Below are 19,235 nucleotides of genomic sequence, written 5' to 3'. Positions count from 1 at the left end.
ATACTGAGGGAGGTGAGAATATTATTATTTCTTGATCTATGATGATGTGATATAGAAGAAGACTATATCACACTGAACAGTTTGAACATAAAAGACCTTAATTCCCACTATTTACAGTGACAACTTCCCCACAAGTGTGGAGGCCACTTCTACTACAAAAAGATCACACTTCCTAATTTTGACACTCCTTATGGATGAAATACATTAATTTATTTAAATAATTAAAGTGACCTTGAGTTCTTTGAACAGATCTTTCTTGATGAATAGTGTTGAGGAGTCATTACTTGAGGAAGCCCAAAGCAATAGTCTGCCTAGAGCTTGGTTTTTCAGGTTGTTTTATTGTTATCATGAGTTGCCCCTCGGCTTAGAAGAAAAGGTGGCATGCAAAGTCACAGCACACACAGAAAGATGTCTGTATTCTGTGTCTCTAGACTGTGCACTGGAAACAAGCACAAACATCAAAACATAGTTAAACTTTTTGGCAACATTACTTCCCCTTTCAGCAATAAACTGAAGTTGTATAAGCTCTAATATTTTAAGTGTAGCTTTCCTTAGGTATCTCTCTCTCTCTCTCTCTCTCTCTCTCTCTCTCTCTCTCTCTCTCTCTTTCTCTCTCTCCCCTCTAGCCATACTATTTTAGTATACAGAATTTACATTTGAACATAGATATAGGTTAATTTTCTCAAGCATAAAATAATGACAAAATACTCTAAGAGTTTTTATTATATTATTCAATTTTCAGCTAATATTTTAAAATAGTGTACAAATCTGACAAAATACATATAAACATAATTTCAGTGTTCTTCATTGTGATATAAAATGATGTTCTTTATTAATAACTATGATCTATGTTTTATATGAAATAATTTATAATTAATTTAATTATAAATGCTTATGGAATAAAATTATGGTTTAAAATCTGCATGGAATACATGATCTAGTCGGTGATACTGGCATTTCTACATCTGTAAGCATCTGAAATTCTATCATATAGAACTCCATAAATTATATAATATGTTGGTATTGACTTCTATCAAATGACACACCTTTCAACTTTATCTTTATATATCTAAGATTTACGTGAGTGTCTGGAATAATGCATCATTTGTTTCCTTCTGGCCCAGAATTTCTCTTTACATAGTGTCCTCCTTAGACTTTAATTTTGTTGCAAATGAAAAAAATTCCATTGAATTTCATTACAGAATATCATGGAAGGATATGCTATTGAATGTCGATGTGTTTACCTGTAATATTAGCATTTGTGATCCCACTTCCTTTAACATGAAGTGTAAGTTGGATTATTTATTTAGTTCTCCTTCGTACAAAAATAATTCCATTGATTTGTAAATGAATTAATTATGAGAAATTTAAAATGCTAAACTTACAACATCAATCTCTTTGGTTTTGTTACCTGAAATTTAGGTTCCTTGCCCACTCTCTTCTCTTATTTTATCTGATGATGATGATGATACTCTATTTTGAATTTCTTTTTACCATAATTTCTTTTTAAGACATTTTTACTATTGAGACTATTTTAATATAATTACCTCGTTTTTTTCTTTCTGTTCCTCCCTCCACATCCTGCCTATACCACTGTTTGCTGTTTTCTTTTTCAAATTCATGACTTCGTTATTCACCACATTTTAATTTATTGTTATATATAAATAAATGTTACTATATAGGAATATATTACTAAATTAACAAACATAACCTACTCAGTCTCTTTAACGTCGTGTGTATATGTATCCATGGCTGATAATCAGACACTAGATCATTCTGTTTATGTGCTCATCCCTGGGAAGAGCTCTTCCGTACTACATCCAGAGAACCTTACCACATGAGTGCCTACACATGACCTCTCTTTGATTTAAAATCCATTTTTGCTCCTCAATTGTAAACCATTTAAAAGTATGTAGCACATTACAGTTTTCTCGTATTTCATATTTTTAACTTTTCTGATATCCTTGGAATTGACATTATCTGTCTGTGATGGTGGCATGTGTTGTATTCAGTTTCTGAGTTACAACTTATTTTTAAAAAACAGGCTCAATGACTTATTCAGTCAACAATTAGTAAACTCAACTTCTTGTTCATCCTTTCCATTAGAAAGCAAGGATACATGAGAGCCATTTTTTACATGCTGTCCTATTTGAGAGTGATAAAGGGTAGACACATTTTTAGGAATGGAACGTTTAATCAAATTCATTCTTCCATTTATGCAGTAAGTTCATATCTGAATTTGACTTCCATACACCATAAGTGACCTTCATAATAATGTAAATTGTGATGATATCTCTCTTTGGAAGGTATCAGTATGTTAATGCTATTCAAATTAAAACACATAAAATCAGTGGCTTAAGCAAAAACAGTTATTAATAGTTTAAAATATAACAACTACAATAGTCATATATATCCCCCAGGATGCACTGAAAACATAACATTACATTTGACTACTTCTTTTTTTTTTATTAACTTGAGTATTTCTTATATATATTGCAAGTGTTATTCCCTTTCCCGGTTTCCGGGCAAACATCCCCCTCCCCCCTCCCCTTCCTTATGGGTGTCCCCCTCCCAACCCTCCCCCCATTGCCGCCCTCCCCCCATAGTCTAGTTCACTGGGGGTTCAGTCTTAGCAGGACCCAGGGCTTCCCCTTCCACTGGTGCTCTTACTAGGATATTCATTGCTACCTATGGGGTCAGAGTCCAGGGTCAGTCCATGTATAGTCTTTAGGTAGTGGCTTAGTCCCTGGAAGCTCTGGTTGCTTGGCATTGTTGTAAATATGGGGTCTCGAGCCCCTTCAAGCTCTTCCAGTTCTTTCTCTGATTCCTTAAACAGGGGGACCTATTCTCAGTTCAGTGGTTTGCTGCTGGCATTCGCCTCTGTATTTGCTGTATTCTGGCTGTGTCTCTCAGGAGCGATCTACATCCGGCTCCTGTCGGTCTGCACTTCTTTGCTTCATCCATCTAGTCCAATTGGGTGGCTGTATATGTATGGGCCAAATGTGGGACAGGCTCTGAATGGGTGTTCCTTCAGTCTCTGTTTTAATCTTTGCCTCTCCCTTCCCTGCCAAGGGTATTCTTTTTCCTCATTTAAAGAAGGAGTGAAGCATTCACATTTTGATCATCCGTCTTGAGTTTCCTTTGTTCTAGGGATCTAGGGTAATTCAAGCATTTGGGCTAATAGCCACTTATCAATGAGTGCATACCATGTATGTCTTTCTGTGATTGGGTTAGCTCACTCAGGATGATATTTTCCAGTTCCAACCATTTGCCTACGAATTTCATAAACTCGTTGTTTTTGATAGCTGAGTAATATTCCATTGTGTAGATGTACCACATTTTCTGTATCCATTCCTCTGTTGAAGGGCATCTGGGTTCTTTCCATTTTCTGGCTATTATAAATAAGGCTGCGATGAACATAGTGGAGCACGTGTCTCTTTTATATGTTGAGGCATCTTTTGGGTATATGCCCAAGAGAGGTATAGCTGGATCCTCAGGCAGTTCAATGTCCAATTTTCTGAGGAAACTCCAGACTGATTTCCAGAATGGTTTTACCAGTCTGCAATCCCACCAACAATGGAAGAGTGTTCCTCTTTCTCCACATCCTCGCCAGCATCTGCTGTCACCTGAGTTTTTGATCTTAGCCATTCTCACTGGTGTGAGGTGAAATCTCAGGGTTGTTTTGATTTGCATTTCCCTTATGACTAAAGATGTTGAACATTTCTTTAGGTGTTTCTCAGCCATTCGGCATTCCTCAGCTGTGAATTCTTTGTTTAGCTCTGAACCCCATTTTTTAATAGGGTTATTTGTTTCCCTGCGGTCTAACTTCTTGAGTTCTTTGTATATTTTGGATATAAGGCCTCTATCTGTTGTACGATTGGTAAAGATCTTTTCCCAATCTGTTGGTTGCCGATTTGTCCTAACCACAGTGTCCTTTGCCTTACAGAAGCTTTGCAGTTTTATGAGATCCCATTTGTCGATTCTTGATCTTAGAGCATAAGCCATTGGTGTTTTGTTCAGGAAATTTTTTCCAGTGCCCATGTGTTCCAGATGCTTCCCTAGTTTTTCTTCTATTAGTTTGAGTGTGTCTGGTTTGACGTGGAGGTCCTTGATCCACTTGGACTTAAGCTTTGTACAGGGTGATAAGGATGGATCGATCTGCATTCTTCTACATGTTGACCTCCAGTTGAACCAGCACCATTTTCTGAAAATGCTATCTTTTTTCCATTGGATGGTTTTGGCTCCTTTGTCAAATATCAAGTGACCATAGGTGTGTGGGTTCATTTCTGGGTCTTCAATTCTATTCCATTCGTCTATCTGTCTGTCTCTGTACCAATACCATGCAGTTTTTATCACTATTGCTCTGTAATACTGCTTGAGTTCAGGGATAGTGATTCCCCCTGAAGTCCTTTTATTGTTGAGGATAGCTTTAGCTATCCTGGGTTTTTTGTTATTCCAGATGAATTTGCAAATTGTTCTGTCTAACCCTTGGAAGAATTGGATTGGTATTTTGATGGGGATTGCATTGAATCTGTAGATTGCTTTTGGTAAAATGGCCATTTTTACTATATTAATCCTGCCAATCCATGAGCATGGGAGATCTTTCCATCTTCTGAGGTCTTCTTCAATTTCTTTCCTCAGTGTCTTGAAGTTCTTATTGTACAGATCTTTTACTTGCTTGGTTAAAGTCACACCGAGGTACTTTATATTATTTGGGTCTATTATGAAGGGTGTCGTTTCCCTAATTTCTTTCTCGGCTTGTTTCTCTTTTGTATAGAGGAAGGTAAATGATTTATTTGAGTTAATTTTATACCCAGCCACTTTGCTGAAGTTGTTTATCAGCTTTAGTAGTTTTCTGGTGGAACTGTTGGGATCACTTAAATATACTATCATGTCATCTGCAAATAGTGATATTTTGACCTCTTCTTTTCCGATCTGTATCCCTTTGATCTCCTTTTGTTGTCTGATTGCTCTGGCTAGAACTTCAAGAACTATATTGAATAAGTAGGGAGAGAGTGGGCAGCCTTGTCTAGTCCCTGATTTTAGTGGGATTGCTTCAAGTTTCTCTCCATTTAGTTTAATGTTAGCAACTGGTTTGCTGTATATGGCTTTTACTATGCTTAGGTATGGGCCTTGAATTCCTATTCTTTCCAGGACTTTTATCATGAAGGGGTGTTGAATTTTGTCAAATGCTTTCTCATCATCTAATGAAATGATCATGTGGTTCTGTTCTTTCAGTTTGTTTATATAATGGATCACGTTGATGTTTTTCTGTATATTAAACCATCCCTGCATGCCTGGGATGAAGCCTACTTGATCATGGTGGATGATTGTTTTGATGTGCTCTTGAATTCGGTTTGCCAGAATTTTATTGAGTATTTTTGCATCGATATTCATAAGGGAAATTGGTCTGAAGTTCTCTTTCTTTGTTGTGTCTTTGTGTGGTTTAGGTATAAGAGTAATTGTGGCTTCGCAGAAGGAATTCGGTAGTGCTCCATCTGTTTCAATTTTGTGGAATAGTTTGGATAATATTGGTATGAGGTCTTCTATGTAGATTTGATAGAATTCTGCACTAAACCCGTCTGGACCTGGGCTCTTTTTGGTTGGGAGACCTTTAATGACTGCTTCTATTTCCTTAGGAGTTATGGGGTTGTTTAACCGGTTTATCTGTTCCTGATTTAACTTCGATACCTGGTATCTGTCTAGGAAATTGTCCATTTCCTGAAGATTTTCAAGTTTTGTTGAATATAGGTTTTTATAGTAAGATCTGATGATTTTTTGAATTTCCTCTGAATCTGTAGTTATGTCTCCCTTTTCATTTCTGATTTTGTTAATTTGGACGCACTCTCTGTGTCCTCTTGTTAGTCTGGCTAAGGGTTTATCTATCTTGTTGATTTTCTCAAAGAACCAATTTTGGTTCTGTTGATTCTTTCTATGGTCCTTTTTGTTTCTACTTGGTTGATTTCAGCTCTGAGTTTGATTATTTCCTGCCTTCTACTCCTCCTGGGTGTATTTGCTTCTTTTTGTTCTAGAGCTTTTAGGTGTGCTGTCAAGCTGCTGACATATGCTCTTTCCTGTTTCTTTCTGCAGGCACTCAGCGCTATGAGTTTTCCTCTTAGCACAGCTTTCATTGTGTCCCATAAGTTTGGGTATGTTGTATCTTCATTTTCATTAAATTCTAAAAAGTTTTTAATTTCTTTCTTTATTTCTTCCTTGACCAGGTTATCATTGAGTAGAGCATTGTTCAATTTCCACGTATATGTGGGCATTCTTCCCTTATTGTTATTGAAGACCAGTTTTAGGCCGTGGTGGTCCGATAGCACGCATGGTATTATTTCTATCTTTCTGTACCTGTTGAGGCCCGTTTTTTGACCAATTATATGGTCAATTTTGGAGAAAGTACCATGAGGAGCTGAGAAGAAGGTATATCCTTTTGCTTTAGGATAGAATGTTCTATAAATATCCGTTAAGTCCATTTGGCTCATGACTTCTCCTAGTCTGTCGACATCACTGTTTAATTTCTGTTTCCATGATCTGTCCATTGATGAGAGTGTGGTGTTGAAATCTCCCACTATTATTGTGTGAGGTGCAATGTGTGTTTTGAGCTTTAGTAAGGTTTCTTTTACGTATGTAGGTGCCCTTGTATTTGGGGCATAGATATTTAGGATTGAGAGTTCATCTTGGTGGATTTTTCCTTTGATGAATATGAGGTGTCCTTCCTTATCTTTTTTGATGACTTTTAGTTGGAAATTGATTTTATTTGATATTAGAATGGCTACTCCAGCTTGCTTCTTCTGACCATTTGCTTGGAAAGTTGTTTTCCAGCCTTTCACTCTGAGGTAGTGTCTGTCTTTGTCTCTGAGGTGTGTTTCCTGTAGGCAGCAGAATGCAGGTTCCTCGTTGCATATCCAGTTTGTTAATCTATGTCTTTTTATTGGGGAGTTGAGGCCATTGATATTGAGAGATATTAAGGAATAGTGATTATTGTTTCCCGTTATATTCATATTTGGATGAGAGGTTATGTTTGTGTGCTTTCATTCTCTTTGTTTTGTTGCCAAGACGATTAGTTTCTTGCTTCTTCTAGGGTATAGCTTGCCTCCTTATGTTGGGCTTTACCATTTATTATCCTTTGTAGTGCTGGATTTGTAGAAAGATATTGTGTAAATTTGGTTTTGTCATGGAATATCTTGGTTTCTCCATCAATGTTAACTGAGAGTTTTGCTGGATACATTAACCTGGGCTGGCATTTGTGTTCTCTTAGGGTCTGTATGACATCAGTCCAGGATCTTCTGGCCTTCATAGTTTCTGGCGAGAAGTCTGGTGTGATTCTGATAGGTCTGCCTTTATATGTTACTTGACCTTTTTCCCTTACTGCTTTTAATATTCTTTCTTTACTTTGTGTGTTTGGTGTTTTGACAATTATGTGACGGGAGGTGTTTCTTTTCTGGTCCAATCTATTTGGAGTTCTGTAGGCTTCTTGTATGTCTATGGGTATCTCTTTGTTTAGGTTAGGGAAGTTTTCTTCTATGATTTTGTTGAAGATATTTACTGGTCCTTTGAGCTGGGAGTCTTCACTCTCTTCTATACCTATTATCCTTAGGTTTGATCTTCTCATTGAGTCCTGGATTTCCTGTATGTTTTGGACCAGTAGCTTTTTCCGCTTTACATTATCTTTGACAGTTGAGTCAATGATTTCTCTGGCATCTTCTGCTCCTGAGATTCTCTCTTCCATCTCTTGTATTCTGTTGGTGAAGCTTGTATCTACAGCTCCTTGTCTCTTCTTTTGGTTTTCTATATCCAGGGTTGTTTCCATGTGTTCTTTCTTGATTGCTTCTATTTCCATTTTTAATTCCTTCAACTGTTTGATTGTGTTTTCCTGGAATTCTTTCAGGGATTTTTGTGTCTCCTCTCTATGGGCTTCTACTTGTTTATTTATGTTTTCCTGAAATTCTTTCAGGGAATTTTGTGTCTCCTCTCTATGGGCTTTACTTGTTTATTTATGTTTTCCTGGAATTCTTTCAAGGATTTTTGCGATTCTTTCAGGCATTTTTGCGATTCCTCTCTGTAGGCTTCTACTTGTTTATTAATGTTTTCCTGTGTTTCCCTAAGTTTGTTCATGTCTTTCTTGAAGTCCTCCAGCATCATGATCAAAAATGATTTTGAAACTAGATCTTGCTTTTCTGGTGTGTTTGGATATTCCATGTTTGTTTTGGTGGGAGAATTGGGCTCCGATGATGGCATGTAGTCTTGGTTTCTGTTGCTTGGGTTCCTGCGCTTGCCTCTCGCCATCAGATTATCTCTAGTGTTACTTTGTTCTGCTATTTCTGACAGTGGCTAGACTGTCCTATAAGCCTGTGTGTAAGGAGTGCTGTAGACCTGTTTTCCTCTCTTTCAGTCAGTTATGGGGACAGAGTGTTCTGCTTTCGGGCGTGTAGTTTTTCCTCTCTACAGGTCTTCAGCTGTTCCTGTGGGCCTGTGTCTTGAGTTCACCAGGCAGCTTTCTTGCAGCAGAAAAGTTGGTCTTACATGTGGTCCTGAGGCTCAAGTTCGCTCGTGGGGTGCTGCCCAGGGGCTCTCTGCAGCAGCAGCAACCAGGAAGACCTGTGCCGCCCCTTCCGGGAGCTTCAGTGCACCAGGGTTCCAGATGGTCTTTGGCTTTTTCCTCTGGCGTCTGAGATGTGTGTGCAGGGAGCAGTCTCTTCTGGTTTCCCAGGCTTGTCTGACTCTCTGAAGGTTTAGCTCTCCCTCCCACGGGATTTGGGTGCAGAGAACTGTTTATCCGGTCTGTTTCCTTCTGGTTCTGGTGGTGTCTCAGGCACAGGGGTCCTGCCGCTCCTGGGCCCTCCCCCACGGGAGCCCAGAGGCCTTATACAGTTTCCTCTTGGGCCAGGGATGTGGGCAGGGGTGAGCAGTGTTGGTGGTCTCTTCCGCTCTGCAGCCTCAGGAGTGCCCACCTGACCAGGCGGTTGGGTCTCTCTCTCACCATGTCTGGGAGCAGAGAGCTGCTGCGGGCCGGTCTACTTGTTCTCTAAGGGAGTTCTTCACGTCTTTCTTGAAGTCCTCCAGCATCATGATCAAAAATGATTTTGGAACTAGATCTTGCTTTTCTGGTGTGTTTGGATATTCCATGTTTGTTTTGATGGGAGAATTGGGCTCCGATGGTGCCATGTAGTCTTGGTTTCTGTTGCTTGGGTTCCTGCGCTTGCCTCTCGCCATCAGATTATCTCTAGTGTTACTTTGTTCTGCTATTTCTGACAGTGGCTAGACTGTCCTATAAGCCTGTGTGTCAGGAGTGCTGTAGACCTGTTTTCCTCTCTTTCAGTCAGTTATGGGGACAGAGTGTTCTCCTTTCCGGCGTGTGGTTTTTCCTCTCTACAGGTCTTCAGCTGTTCCTGTGGGCCTGTGTCTTGAGTTCACCAGGCAGCTTTCTTGCAGCAGAAAAGTTGGTCTTACCTGTGGTCCCGAGGCTCAAGTTCGCTCGTGGGGTGCTACCCACGGGCTCTTTGTAGCGGCAGCAACCAGGAAGACCTGTGCCGCCCCTTCCGGGAGCTTCAGTGCACCAGGTTTCCAGATGGTCTTTGGCTTTTTCCTCTGGTGCCCGAGATGTGTGTGCAGAGAGCAGTCTCTTCTGGTTTCCCAGGCTTGTCTGCCTCTCTGAAGGTTCAGCTCTCCCTCCCACGGGATTTGGGAGCAGAGAACTGTTTATCCGGCTGTTTCCTTCTGGTTCTGGTGGTGTCTCAGGCACAGGGGTCCTGCCGCTCCTGGGCCCTCCCCCACGGGAGCCCAGAGGCCTTATACAGTTTCCTCTTGGGCCAGGGATGTGGGCAGGGGTGAGCAGTGTTGGTGGTCTCTTCCGCTCTGCAGCCTCAGGAGTGCCCACCTGACCAGGCGGTTGGGTCTCTCTCTCACAGGGTCTGGGGCTTGACTACTTCTTGATTAATGTTTTGGCCTTTTTTTTTTCTAGATTCTGGAGACCTTCCCTTGCTGTAGTCTCCATTTCCTAAAACCATGTAGCATCTCCTTTGCTGCCTCTTCTTTTTATTTTCAAGGACACTCAGCCTATTTGAGTTTAAAATATTTAATCCAGAGTAATCTCAGTAGTTAGTTTTGTTGATTTGCAGTACTTCTAAATTAAAAAAAAAATATTTCCCCCTCCAATGCAAGGAAGAGTTTTGCAAATTCTAGTACAGGAAATGTACATTTGGGATAGGGCATTATTTGTCTATTTTTAAATTAATTAATATTTTTGTCAAATGAAATTTGCAAAACTCCACCACTGGAAATAGTTCCTGCAGGTATCAGATTTCCAAAGGATGCACTAGCATATTCATGTTGATTTTTATTTCTGTACAGATCCCAGTAGAGCCATGATGGTAAAGTTAATGAGATGAAGAGGTGATAGGCTCATTCTACATCATATTCACATTGAACAAGTTTGGATTCAACATGTGTCATACGGGATCAAAATAGTTAATGAATTTTCCATCTGTTCCTGTTTAAATATCTTGCAAGTTTACAGAGTGCACACTCATTTCCACAAAGACTGAATCAGTTTCTTCACTAGGATTCAATGGACATCTGTGAGATAGGAGTGATTCCTAAATGTTTTTATGTCTTACTGTCACAGATTCCAAATATCTAGAGTCACATCAGATTTCATATTCTGCCACATCCACTCAGAAATTTATTGACCTACAGATACTAGGGACACACTCTGTTTCACTGACGCTATTGAATGTCAGGTGTTCAAACAGTCTATTGAAGAGATTCCATGCTGACATATCATATGCTTTGAGGCCTTTGTTTCCCAGGGATCTGTGCTTATAACAAAGTTCTTAATGTTATAGGAACGTGGGTCTCATGTAACAAAGATGCTTCAGAATCCATAGTCATCTGCTCTGCCTGACACTGAGCCATTTAGCTGTGATCTAGAAGGCAACCCATGTAGTGATCCTCTTTACCATTTTGTGTGATTCCTTTTCTATACAAATTAAACAAATATTAATAAATAGCACATTTATTTGCTGACTAAAACTTTCAATAATTGATGAACTTAGAAAATGCTCTCCTTTTTGTCCCTTCATCATTTGAGTGATCAAACTGTCAAGCTATCTAGCTGAGTGCCTGAGTGTGTCAATGAAGAACAGTTTTCATTGGATCATCAAAGATTCCAACAGTCTTCATGAAGATTGTTCTCAGGGTCATGCTAGAAAAAGGGTTGACATGATTGTTGGATGATTATAACTTCAGTACTTTATAAGAGGATGAAGCAAGGTGATTAACATTTCCACATCATCTTTGACTTAACAGCTAGTTACATTAAAGCAGAACAAAGGATATGCTTCTAAAGCAAATAATATTATGAATATTGAATGGAGATCTTGGTGGTAGGAAAGATTCAGTGAAGCCATACTGTTTTGTAATTAAAAAAAGAAATTGCATAGAGTTTTAAAAAGGATGATCAAATAATTTAAAAGTACCAGAGAGTAATGTTGCCAGCTGCTGTCTGAGATTAGGATCACGTATCTTAAATAGTTCCACCGATACAGGCATTATGTCTTGGGAAAATCGGGGTCCATTTAGGATCTAAAGTTAAAGAAAACATTTGGAAACTTTGAGTATTCTGTTGATTCTGATCATTCAGCTCAAAATATCCAAAGTTACTGGTAACTTTAAAAGTCTATATAATTCATAATACAAAAATATCTATGAACAGGAAATGAGACAGAAAAGTTCAGTGTGAGTTGATTTGACACCCCAATCTCCCAGCAGTGTGAAAACATTCTGAATCTGTCAGTTGAGTATCAGGGACAGACCACATTGGTTTTGCCATCATGAACACTTCTAATTTTACTTCATTGAGATTGCAGAGTAATTTCTCACACAAAGCAGAGTTGAACATCTTGAGAACCTGGATTCCATAGACTTCTTGAAGACAGTATCTCTTTGATTTTTTTTGTTAATCTCTGAAAACATCAGAGACATTTTCAAAAGGTGGAAACTTGAGAGCCTGCCTCCTCTCATTCAGGTAGCCATTCCATTAGTAATCTCTCCCTGTTAATCTTCTCAATCTAGCTCCACCTTTCAATCTTCCCTGTGAGTGACCTAGTTCTGCCCTTCCCTATCTATACCTGGACCATTGCTATTCCTTTAACACATACATATCTTTAGTGTATCTTATCTCTTCAGTCCAAACTCTACATTATAAGACCATTGTAATCTCAAGAAACTATTTCTGTGCTTGTTGATTTCTGTTTTTTTTTTTTTAAACTCATGTCTGTGTTACTCCAGACTGTTCAAAAATGTTTAATTATTAAATAAGTATCTTGCTTTCTGAGTTCTGTTTTAGGCTCTACATACTTTCAGCATTGCTCTTAGTACACTGATGTAAGCAATTAAGTGGTTGGTTAATGTGGTGAAATGTTTGGCCATGAAAGAGATTTCAGCATTCTGTGGTGGAGTCAGAGGGATTCCTAGTCCCTTAAGCAGGTTTCTTCTAACACGTCTCTGAAATTGAACCAAAGGTTTATGTTTCCTTTGTTGTTCAAGATGCTAAAGGTAGCCTCTAATTTTGATAGTTTTCAAATTTATGTAACTTATGGATTAGCAATGTGAGGGAAGATTGAATGATTTCCAAGTATGAAACTAGATTAAGTACTATAAATAATCATGTTCAGATGAAATCCAGGTATGATGATTTTATAAAAGTGTGTTCCATTGTGATGTTTTAGTTCCTTAAAGTTGAATGTGAATTAGCCTTCTCCCAGCATCTAAGACATAGTGCAAGGCTATGTAGCTTAGTAATTTTTTCAGTGTTCTAAATAGTAAAACTAAAATCGTAGCTGTAACATAGCTATTTTTCTATTTTAAAGAAGGCACATACAATGGAGTCTTTTATTTTGAATAAAGCTAAGTGTATAATATATTCAAAATCATTTGTTACTCTACCTTAATGCCAAACAGAACTGCAAATCAATGGACTGAGGGTATATTACAGTAACATATTTATTAATGAAGATAAGATAGATGTAATAAGCTTTATTTTTTTCAAATTATTTCTGCCTTTTCAGAAATGTCACAATTAGAATTTAGCTTGTAACTTACTTATAACTCAGCTTACCGCTATAATAAACATTCAATTGAATTTTTCAAAGCTCTTTTAAACTTCCAACATGAAGCTTAATATTAAGCATCAGAAACTATTTAATCTCTATAAATTAAACTCTTGAGGAATTCACATAACTGCACTTATCAGAAGATGCTTGTATTCTAAGGCATGATTTTCACCATGACATTAAAAAGGACACTAAGCAAGAAAATGTTGTAGAGTAATGCTCATTACCCTAGTATAGGAGATTCAAATAAGCATGTTATAATGGTTGAGATGGAGTATCTTTGGTTTAAGTAACTGTTCCATTGGAACTGCAATAGGATAGCTGTGATAAGTTTTAAGATGGTTTACTCAGGAAACATAGACATAAGTGTACATGTAGGGAAGTATGAATTAATGATGGGACAATTCAATGATAATGCCTTTTCTTCAAGGGAACTATATTTAACTTAGTATCTGAGGGTCTACGTGGCCATGCAACAGTTTGTAATGATATTTGAAGTGTGGCACAATTTTGAGCTTTGGGGGTTCCCAGTCAATATCTCTATACTTCCTTAATAATGATCCATTGGAGAAGAAAAGCAAAAGCAAAAGGTTATGACCTTAATAAACTATATATATATATACATATGTGTGTGTGTGTGTGTGTGTGTGTGTGTGTGTCTATTTATTAAGACACAGAGACACACAGAGAAAGAGGAGGGAAGGAGTATGAACATATGTATGTAGAAATTTATGGAAGCTAGAAGTTGCTGTTGGGTCTTCTGGAGCTGTAATTATGAACTGTATTACATAGTTCCTGTGGGCCATACTAAGTAATCTATAAGCTAAGCAGGCACTTTTTTTTCTTTTTTTCGGAGCTGGGGACCGAACCCAGGGCCTTGCGTTTGCTAGGCTAGCGCTCTACCACTGAGCTAAATCCCCAACCCCTAAGCAGGCACTTTTAATCCTCTGCTATTTTTCCATTCCCTTCATCAACAGATGCTTGAAAGTGTGCAGAGATTTTTGATAAGGAATCTAACTAATAGAGGTCATCAATGATCAGAACAGTTCATAACAAAACAGACGTTATGTCCAAATGAGAATTCATATGGGTGCGAAATTCTCATCATGGCTTCTTATCTTTTCCCTCAATGGGGAGTATTCAAAACCATCTCACATGTGGTTGGTTAGCAATTCAAAATCAAAGTATTTACTTCAAAAATTATTTTTGAAATAATGTACTTTATATTTTTGCCTCAGCTACAATAGATGGTGCTACAGTGGTGAAATTAGAACAGAAGGAGATTAAAATTCATCACTAAATACTTACTGTGAGGAAGAGAAGAAAACTGATTTGTACCCCCACTGAATTTTTGAGCATCTTAAATGTTATGCTCAGAAAAATAACCTTCTTGTAATAATCTTACATTCAAATTTTTTAATAAAAGATTAGTTCATAGGAAGTACTTGAAAGAAAATTATACTAAAATCAGAATCAACCATAATAAAAAATTTGAACCTCAATAGTTTAGCTCCGTGCTGTAAAATTTAAGATTAGAGATTAAATAAAACACATTGGGTTCACATAAGATTTTTGTCTTTATACCTAAATTTATGTTTCTGAAACCTGTTACATAAAAAGAACAATTGTTCCCTTTTTCTTATTATAAGATGAAACAAATATACAGTACTAAAAGTAGCTTTTCTATATAACATCTATTGCCTTTTCAAAATTATTTCTTCTTATTTTTGACTTTGTAATAAAATTGCATCATTTCTCCTTTTCTTTCTTGCCTCCATGCACTTTCCTGTACCCCTTGTTACTCTTATTCAGACTCATAGCCTCCTTTATTCATTATGTGTTGTTACATACAGACACACACACACACACACACACACACACACACACACACACACGCTTGTATTCTGAAACAAACAAATTCAGTCTGCTAAGTCTAACATTGTATGTATGCTTTCAGGGTTAGCCATCTGGTGTTGCTTGACTAACTGGTATGCTCTTCTCTGAGGGAGACTATTTGACAACTCTAATTAAGAGTTACTTAATAGCCTGTGGTTTTTGTATAGGGCTGACACTTCTGGGGCCCCTCCAAATTAATATGTCTTTTGTTGTCCTTTCTTAGTTCTTGTTTAAGACTTATGGAATACAAACTAACATATAAATGCTTTTTACTCTTTGGCTCTTATGAATTGCCCATCCCTCTTCAAGAATGCTCCCTGAGCTTCACTTGCTTTTACTTTTTTTGTTTGTTTGATTTTGTTTTTTTGTTTTTTGTTTCCAGTTTCCTTTTAGTAATTTTTTTCAAGAAATCAGCAACCGATTATAATTTGTGGAGTGGAAGAAATCAATGAAATTGAAAATTTGATTAAGAAAAGATGAGAAAAAGGACTAGAACAAGGAAAGAATAGAAAGAAATTATAGCTTAGATTCTAGCTAAAGGAGACAGAGAAAGGACACAGTAACAGAGGCACTGACTGAGTAGACTCTATGAACTCATTTTCTACTTGGCTCTCCCATTTCACATGCAAAATCCACCCATTTAGATATCAGAGAGATGAACAGATTTCTTCCCTGTGTGGTCTCATTAGGCAATAGTTACACAGAAGAAAAGGTGAAACTCAATCAGTGAAGTGACTCAAATCAATTCTCTTATATAAAGTCCTTCATATGCTGTGTTTTATAGTTTTGTCCTTTTTCCACATTTAGAATGACAAACTATGCCAATTTAGTACAGCGGATTTTTCTTTCATCTGAAATTAACAAATAAAACCTGAGATAGTAATGTTATTAAAATGATGTTTAATAATTATTACATAAAATAACTACATTTCAGAATTATTATAGGAGAAATTTATGGATAGCGATATCAGCTGATATTCATTTGGTGCATATCCCTTCTCTCAGTAAAGATGGAATCAAACCCTTTACTTTTAATCATCTTATAGTGTTGATGTCTCCCAACACTTTTCATGTGAATTACTTAAATATTCTATGCTGTCTGTGAGATCCTATTTTAATTTTTTGCTCAATCCATACTGATGTCTCAAATTTCTTAGCAATAGCCAAATTCTTCCTGTCAGAATTACTAATGGACACTGATTTTGAAATACTTAAGTTATACAACTTTACATAATCTACCCATCTATCTTTTCACCAGCTCCTCTTCTTTTTAATATGAACCAGCATATATATCATATAGTGCTTGGATATTTTTTTTTAACATTGAATAGTCTTTACATTACTTCCTTGTAAATATTTTACCAACACTGATGTGTGGGATTACTGAGAGTGACAGTGACAAAGGAATCAGTGAGAAGATGAAAATATTCAATATATAAGAAATTTGGGAAGGAGACCAAGGGGAAATTGGAATAGTGTGGGATAGAGTAACTTACTTTTTGATATGGCATATTTGGAAATAGAGGAAAGTGGTAAATCAAATAGAATTAGACGGTGTCTCAATAGTCTATGGGGGAATGTTTTAGTAATTCTGTCTTTAAAAGAATCAAGAATGACTATTTTTTTAGTAAAACAAAATACTTTCTACATTAAATTGTCCTTTACCAGAATCTAAGAATTTGGTGAAAGAAAGATAATAAGAGAGTATAACAGTGCACAATATTAGCAAAGTCCCAGAGAGAAAGCTGAGACTCTACCAGTAGATGCCTTGCGGACTCAAGGTGACTCAGATGGTGATTTTAGTCATTAACTGTGCTGACCACTAGAGAAAATATTGGGAAATGTGCCAAGATCCTCTTGGGGGAAAATAATGGAACTCAGACTAGCTTAGGTTTCAGCAATTACTCTTGCATGCTTGGCCAAATAACACATCATTCAAAGATGACGCACACCCATTGACTGTGTGTCCCAGGCTGATTGCCAAGAAAGCATCTGTACATTAGAGTTACACAAGAATAATTATATCTAATTTCTCATCCTCATGCTGAATTGCCGACTACTCTAGCTTACTAATCATATTTCTTACGCATCTTACTGTGAGCTACCATATCAATATTTTAAATGATTTGTATGAGAGAGAGAGAGAGAGAGAGAGAGAGAGACATCCTCCTCATAATTACTATCCAATTCCTTCATCCCTGGACGCTATTTAGCATCAGTAAATAAAAGCATGATTTCTCTGCTTTTGTTTGCATGACATGGTTTCTGCTACAGTGGTAGTTTGTAAAATCAACTGTTTTAGAAAAGCAGTTATAGAAATTCTTTAAAAAAGTTTTTCCACTTCAAATAAGGAGGCTAGCCAGGTTCTCTGAAAGGCTACAGGTTAAAGGGGGGAAATTATGTGAAGATATGTCAGGTTTTAAGACAGTTTAATGTACATATTGACATACCAGTGTACTTGAAGGAAAAAGTGGTGCTGCATCCACTTCTAAATATTATTTTGGATACTGAAATCAAGCTAACATATATAATCATCAAAAAATTGCTCAGTTAGCTGGAAGTTAAGTAATGACTCTCACTGTGACTAAAAGAAACAAGTAATTATTGGTTTATCCTCGAGCTAAGCTAAATATTGAATTAATATGCTTAGGTTTGGGTGGCAGATGGATGAATGTGAAAAGGGAATGTCAAAATTCCTAAAGTATATCTTATATATTTGGATTCATAAAATGTTTAAACTAGACACACTTTCTATCTATCCACAGTTCTCGTACAATGACCACTCATACACACATGGGAACACAGAAACCAAAGAATAAACAGAAATATGATATTTATGAGGTTAGCTTAATTTGTGTAACAAGATCCAGACCTAGAATTGCTATTGAAGGAGAGCTTGTGAAAGAAAATCATAATAGTAATAATGGATCTGGGTTTATAACTTACGTAGTGAGGTTTTCAAAAATGTTATTGGAAGGACAACAACATATTTAATACAGCACAATTGGGAAATCAGTATAATCCTAAGAAAGCAATGCATTGTGTGAGGTCACATGAATATCTATAATTGTACAGTTGACCTCTCTCTCTCTCTCTCTCTCTCTCTCTATATATATATATATATATATATATATTCATTGAATGAACAACAAAATGTGGCATCTATAGGGATCAATGGGGATCATGTGAAGATGGACTTATCTGAGATGTCCTTAGATACTATGATAAAAGGCACCTAGAACTCTAGTCCAGTTTGTCTAGTCTAGTGTCATATACCTGCACTGTTATCAAACAGAAATATTCACATGGTAACAAAAATGTATAGAGCATGCAATTTGAAGATGCAAGATTTTTTAAATAGTTAGAAGGCAAAGTGGTAAAGTATTCCATCCCTGATTTTTAGTGGCTAAATGAAGCCACAGGAACATCCATCACCCATGTATGAGAGCAATTCACTGTGAGATAAGTGCCAGTGACTATTGGTTTATTGGTTGCTAGTATTCCCATGTGGTTCATTAGGCTGTCTTCCATAAAAACTAGAAAGTGTCATTTAAGTATGTAGGACCAAGCAGCAATGGATAACGAGCTAAAAGGAGGACAAAATATTGCAAATGTTTCACCCAGTACGACAATCATTTATTCCATTGTGATGATTCTCTATTTTCTAACCCTACTATTCTGTAGTGGATATATTATATTCATTAATCTTATGTTCCATGTCAAAACAGTTTTTCATTGATTTTTGTTTTTTTTTTTGGTAATTGATTTCTATTTATATATCTCCATCTCTGACCATGTCCCTTTCTAAGCCTTAGTGCATATCTGATGGCCCATTATTGAAACTTAACTTTTCTATGTGCTGTAACTACTAACATTAAAGGAAAGGACATTGAACAAAGTACAATGAAGAGTAACAACATTCTTAACATATATCCCAATACACTTACATATGATGAAAACAAGATGAGAAACTTCCCCCCAAAAATATAGGTAATAATTCCAAAGGCAATTTAAGATACTGAGAAGAAAGCTATTCATCTATTCTATCTATGGCTATTCATCTATATGATGCTAAAATACCATGCACTGTTAATTAGTAGAATATATATATATATATATATATATATATATATATATATATATATATGAACTGCCCATGTATACAGAAATCTCTGTCATTAATAACTTTTTTAGGATGTGCTTTAAGACATTTATAGATAGACT

This window comes from Rattus norvegicus, chromosome 14 (genome assembly GCF_021556685.1).
Source record: "Rattus norvegicus strain SHRSP/BbbUtx chromosome 14, alternate assembly SHRSP_T2T, whole genome shotgun sequence".
Classification (NCBI taxonomy): Eukaryota; Metazoa; Chordata; class Mammalia; order Rodentia; family Muridae; genus Rattus; species Rattus norvegicus.
This window is presented reverse-complemented; position numbering follows the sequence as displayed.